The sequence below is a fragment of the Drosophila persimilis genome, unplaced genomic scaffold (assembly GCF_003286085.1).
Source record: "Drosophila persimilis strain 14011-0111.01,24,50 unplaced genomic scaffold, DperRS2 tig00001528-arrow-arrow-pilon, whole genome shotgun sequence".
NCBI classification, from domain to species: Eukaryota; Metazoa; Arthropoda; class Insecta; order Diptera; family Drosophilidae; genus Drosophila; species Drosophila persimilis.
Window position 1 is genome coordinate 46,179 of NW_020825515.1, and position 6,935 is coordinate 53,113.

Sequence of the window (6,935 nt, forward strand, 5' to 3'; positions counted from 1 at the left end):
CTTGACAACGTCGGCTTCGCTGATGGCCACTCGACTTGGCGAATGTCGAAACGGCGCTATTTTCTCGTCCGGTACAATCTTCAGCATGATCGGGCACACTGCAGTCTGCTTCTTTTCAGTAAAGTCCTGAATCATTGATTGGACGGCATCTCTGAACTGCGATGGAATGTTTATGTCAGTATTTTCTTCGACCACGTTGTAAATACTTATCTGTTTGGTGTCCTCAGTTTCCTCCCCCGGCAGGGGAGAAAACTTATATCCTCCTTGCGTTGATGTCATTGTTAACTTGGATATAAAGTCGTGTTCAAGCAACAATTCGCATCCGACGGCATGATCGGCCACCACAAGGAATTTGTGTGCCAGTCGCATTCCGTCGATCTCCACTTCTGCCGTAAACTGCCGAGCGGAGCGTGTGATGTTGTTTCCAAGTCCCCTCAAAGTTGACGAACTGGCTTGCAGATGGATACCACTCATTTTGCCGAACACTGACATCTTTAATAGGGAAACATCTGCACCGGTGTCTATGAGCCCCTTGACTTGCACGTCGTTAATTTTAAAAGACTTCAGGCGTTTTTCCTCGTATGCAACGTTTACGGCAGCAGCACTCGGGCAATCCTTAGACATGTGTCCAGTCTGATTGCAGCGGAAACACTTTAATGCAGCTCGGCAATCCTTGCGTAGATGCTCCAGGGATCCACAATTGTAGCAGTGTTGCTTCCTTTCATATTTGGTGAAATTGGACTTCTTTCCGAACGGCTGTGAGTCTTTTTGTTTCGGGGCAAAACCCCCATCAACCGCGAGCGTTCTTTCATAGATTTCGTACTTCTCTCGCAGCTGCTTGTATGAGCTGCATCCATACAAGGTGTACTTATAATCCGTTTTTAAATTCAATGTTCGAATCACCGACTCCGTGTCTGTTGTCCCACGTGCAGCAATGCGTTTCATCTGTAGTATATATTCGTGAAAACTTTCGCCGGCAATCTTCACTCGCATAGACAATTGATTGTGAATTTGCGCACTGCATAAACGCTCACACTCAAACTCCTGTAAAAGTTGGTGACGCAATTGGCCGTACTCATACACTGCTGTGGACTCGAGAAAAAGAGCGGCTGTACCTGTCATTTTTGCTCGGGCTTGCACGTATTTTTGTTTGTCATTTAGTCCGTATGCTTCAGCGTTTAGCTCGAAGTTAATAAACCACTGCTGTACCGACATATTTTCTCCGTTGAATTCTGGAATAATTTTGGCAAAATTTTCCACAACCAGCTTTGCATCATTTTTCTTGTCTATTTCATCAGCATTTATTTTCATCGAGAGCAGTTGAACCAGCTGTTGGAGCGTCTGTGTGTTTTCTTCTAGGAGTGTTGACCTCATCGCTTCCTCGTTCGCGTTTTGCTGGCGATTGATCCTGTTTTCTTCTGATCCACTTGGGCCTTCGTTTTTCTGCATATTCCCGGCTGGTGGTCCACTTGTATTTTCCGGCTTGAAACAACCCTTTTTTCTCGGTTCTTCTTTTCACCCACTCGCTGTCTCGCTTCCTCTGCTTGCGGCTTCTGAGAGTCAAATGCGCAGTTTTTTTGCACCGAATTTTTGCTTTTCCGTCTCGCTTCGTCTGCTGCCGGCTTCTGAGACATGAGACACACAATTTTTGATTTTACACAGGCAGTACGCGACCGGTTGAGCCCCCAAATGTAAGATATTATTTAAAGTATTGTTTATTCGTATTATTATCGCGGTGGCCTGGTATGTGTGCTTACAAAAGTTCTTAATGTTACGGCTTATTTCTGCTGATTTTCTGCTGCTGCTTGAGTCGCGTCCGTATGCTGCTGTTCTCTCCTTTTCACTGCTTCGCTCTGTTCCTCTTCTTCTCTGTCTGCTGTTGATCTGCTGCTGTTACTACTGCTGTTGCTGCTGCTGTTGCTACTGCTGTTGCTGCTCATCAGCTGTTCCTCTGCTGCTGTTACTACTGTTGTTGCTGCTGCTGTTGCTGCTGCTGTTGCTGCTCATCAGCTGTTCCTCTGCTGCTGTTATTACTGCTGTTGCTGCTCCCCGCTGCCCCTTCAATAGGCCAGCTGGCCCACTCCTTCTTACATATATATGCTCAACTCTAACTACAGCATGCAAATCTAGCTCTACTATGTTATACGTATGTGCCAAGAATTGAAAGCGAGGTTTTAAGCACAAGACTATATTTGCGAGTTTTTTAATCTTTTCGTCTTCACTCGAGCTTTCAATTTTTTGCACAAATACCTCTTGATAAGATTGGAAATTCCAGGTGCTGTACTCTCCTCTTCTGGTGCTGGATGCTCCACTTGGATCTCCTTTGGTAGATGGTATATATATATATCTCCTTTGGTATATAGCTGCAGACAGGGTATTGCACGACCGACGCGGTGATTTTCAGTTTGTTTGTTGAATTCTTTGCACACACGTCGCGGTCAATTTGGCAATTTAGCTGTAACACATATGCATGTACATAGGTATAATAGATTTTGGCTATTGATCTATTCTCCACTGTGTCACTGTCACTTTTGCCTTCCACTTTTAATTAATACGTTTAATTTGCAAGTCCACCCGGGGGCGCCATGAAAATTTAGAATAGTTTTTCTAAATAAAGAGACCGAAAAACTTGGGTGACTGCAAATTTGTATTTTACGACGACGAAAAAAAAGGAGTGCGTGCGTTCGTTTTCATAGATTTTTCTCGACTTACTTCATATATTCAAACAATTTCTTCTTCTCCTATCTTACCTACGGTGGCAAAGCGGGGTGAATTCGCCAAGATCGAGAGAGCGAGCTTTTATTGCGCTCCCGCTTTGCCCTAGCCTAACTTACACTAGACTTTATAAAATACGATCCTAATAACAATTATTATACGCCAAATGGCGCTACAGTGGCTAATAATTGCTTTGTATACTGTTTACCGATGCTGCTGTTTTGGCTTCCAACTTGGTTTCTAAATGAAGAAGAGTGTTATGTCCTTTGCTGCATTTAAAACAATCTCTTTGACAATTTCTTGCAGCGTGGTCACGCTTAAAACATTTAACACATAGTTGGTGCTTTTAGGTTAGGTTAGGTTTCTCGCAGAAATAACAGTAATATTGATTTTCTGCTCCTGCTGATGCGCATGTGACGGGCTTCTTTGTCCTTTCCCATCCAATAGCATCCAGAGTTAGGAATCTTTGCTCGAGGAACTGCATGAACTCGCTCAACGGCTGTAGTTCCTTTGAATTTTGTATGGATTGCTCATACATAGAAAAAGTTTGACGATCTAATTTTTTCGTCAACAGACAAAGAAGAATCGTGTCCCATTTGTCTGTTTCTATCTCAATGTTGTTTAATGCTGCTAATGTTTCCTTTACATTATCATGCAACATTTTAATTGATTTAGCATCTTTGGTTGTGCTAGTTTGATCCAATAGTCGTTGAATCAATGCATTACTTAGCACTCTTTTGTTACTAAAACGATCTTGTAACATATTCCATGCTGTAATGTAGTTTCCTTCTGTGAACGAAAGGTGGCGTATTAAATTTTCTGCATCTCCCGTTACATTGGTCTTCAAATACCACATCTTTTGTATGACAGGTACTGATGATTCATGAATCATTTTCTTAAAAATGTCATGGAATTGTTGCCATTTAAGGTAATCTCCACCAAGTTTTGGAATGGCAACCTTTGGCAATGGTAATGCGTTATTAACATGAGGAGCAGCGATGACTTGCTGAACAGAGTCTGATTCAGTCATTATTTGGACTGATAACACTGCGTCTTCAGCTGCTATGTAATTTTTATTGTTATACCCCATTTTTACAGGGTCTGTACATTTTTTGTGAATTTCAATGTGGATTGTTCTTATCTCATCCCAATATTTTATGATTATTGGTTTGAAGTCCTTTCGCGTCTCATTCGTCATTCTGTTCATGATGCGCTGACTTTCAAGCAGCACCTTTTGTTCTCGAATCATGGGCCCTATTTCATGCTCATCCTCCAAAGAAGTTATCGATCCTGCGTCTATCTCCATTTCGATTGAAAATAGTTGTTTGGTTAATTCGAATTTGTGTTTTATGACTAAATCTCTTATTTGTTTAAAATAGTCATTGGCGAAATAATTATGCTCAAATTCTGAGCCTTGAACTATTTTTTGAATATTAGTTTCCTCTTTTGAAAACATATCCCAGAGATTCATTAGGTTCTCAATACGGGATTTAAAATATTCTGGTTTCTGCTTTCTTTCAGCAGAATCCTTTTTATAATTTCGTACCAGGCTCTGAATCTCTTCGCCTGTGGCAAGCTGCCTGTCTAGCATAACATTAATGCTTGATGATGCCATTTTATTTTATTTATTTTAATACTTTGACCCGATGGAGGTAATTTATTTGTCACTATGACTGGTTGTGCCTCTACTCACAACCACGAAGATGGTCAAAGTATCTCAATAAATATTTATGACACTGGAATTCTTGTTTCCAATTCAACCTTAGTCGCCAAGTTGACTGTGATGGTTGAGCAATTATGTAGGATTTTCTAACTAAATCCAAGTTCCAAATCGGGAACAACAATCCAGATGATGGTCACCAAATGAACAAATCAAATGAATCTGTTGATGTAGATTCACTTGATTCTGTGGTGATTGTCAATATGACAATCGAATGCTAAAAATGTTAATTTGTATTCTACCGGTTCATGTACCAGTAACAAATGGTCGCCGCAATCGGTACTTGAACAAATTGAGCTTCGGAGATGTGAATACGTCAGAGTTTTCTTTCGTACTAATTTTATTTGGTAAAATGCAAGGTTTATATACAATTTCTATGAGTATAATTGTTTACTTAGGATATTAGGTATGTTTAATTAGTTCTGAGTATAATATTGCTAGGGAAATGTGTTATATATATTTAGGACTAAGCAATTACTACAAATCCAACAGTGGAATATTCCAAAGGTCAGATTTATGACGGTCACAATGGCTATCATGCAGATGGTGTGAGATTTCACCACATGCACGTCATACAGAATGTGTTTAATGATAGTGCTGTAAATATCTTAACAGTGTATGTACACAAATGCATGCAGCTGTCCGTTGTATATTTATTTAGGTCAGTAGTGCATGTTACATATTTATATTTATTTATTTATTATTAAATTAACAATTATCTGTTAATAATGGTACTTAGTTACTAAAGGCGGAAAAAGATAAGATTAAAAGTTAGCTAAATTTAAATGATTATAAATATTGCATGCAATTAGTTTAAGAGACAGTTCAGGGGATAGGGTTTGACAGAGGGAGTTATAATTATGGCATAAAACCCTAAAAGGTTCATGATCAGCATAATTAGACCTACATATGGGTAGACGGATAGGCCTAAAAGTACGGGTAGGTCTAGATGGAACGGCCAAGTCAATCTGACCCAAGAGAGTTTGGGAGTCAACAGTCCCAAGAAGGAGCTTGTGCACGAACATTACGCCATTGCATATTCTGCGATGGTACAACGGCGGCAGGTCAATAAGATTTAGCCTAGACCGGTAGGGTGGCAAGATTCTACCTGAGTCCCAGTTAAAGTTCCGAAGGGCAAAAATTAAAAATTGCTTTTGCACGGATTTAATAACAGCCTGCTGTTCTTTATACTGCGGGCTCCACACACAAGAACAATACTCCAATATAGGACGTACTAACGAGATGTACAGTTGTTTCGTAACGTACGGGTCGTCAAACTCCTTGGACCAACGCTTGATGAACGCTAAAACACCCTTAGCTTTATTTACAGTTGCAGCTATATGGGTGTTAAAACACATCAGTAGTTATTATATAGGCACTTTGCTATGGGACAGTGTTAGGTACACAAAGGAGGAATATAAATTATAGAGAAAGTAGAAAGGTTCAAGGGCATCGAAACCGTTTTTCAGGAAACACTTAAAAAATACCTCTAAACTATCACATTAGATTCATTGCAAAGGGATGACCTACCTGTTTGAGGGTTGTTTGAATCGCACCACGGGACCAATCGTAAAAACAGGTTCATTGACAGTAAGAGGGAGGAGAGAGAATATAAATGAGCGAAGGATCGATTTGAGAGGATTTTACATGGTTGAGAAACAGGATTGAGATCGAAGTTAGTTCACATTATCACCGATAGGTGGCGCCACCAAGTAGTAAGGATAAGGGACGGCCGTATATTTACTCATTTTTAATATAATTGTTTATTTTCTATTGTTATGTTGGGATGATTGCTTATTTAAAAGTGTTTGCTTATACTCAAGAACATCGCGTTTTATTTGATTACACATTTTTTTGGAAATTTCAAAGCATAAACGGGTTAAATCTATTTGCACATTTCTATCATAAGTACCGTCTAAATCAGCTAGTTGAACATCAAATTTTTGTAAGGCTGCACACTTAGGAATAATATTATTATAGTAGAGGTATATAATTTCTTGCTTAAGTATCGTATTCCAACATAAAAATGTGGTAAAAAATAATGCCTAATCTTAAAAACGATCTCCAGGACTCACTATCAAATTCAATTTTATTTCCAAACTGATGTATTATAAACACATACTGCTTATCTGATTTTCGAAATCTAAAATTACACTTAATTGTGGGTAATAATGGATGGTCTATAATTGTATCAGGCATCAAAAAATCATACTGATCAAGTTTCAATTGGATATACTCCTTGTATGTAACCAATTGCATCCATTCATCTTTATCTAAACCGACGAAATTGTTTTTGCTTTGCTGCATCCATATCATTGGAGTGAATTTTCTTGTAGTTGAAAAACCGCATTTAAGTTTTAAATTATGTACTACATAATATTCGAGACCGAAAATGACTTCGTGATCCTGCTTCTTTCTAGTGGACCTAATTCTTTTTGATTGAAGCGTGTCCATTTGGGTTGAATGCTTTTGTAAAACTAAGAACTCTTACTGAATTGGG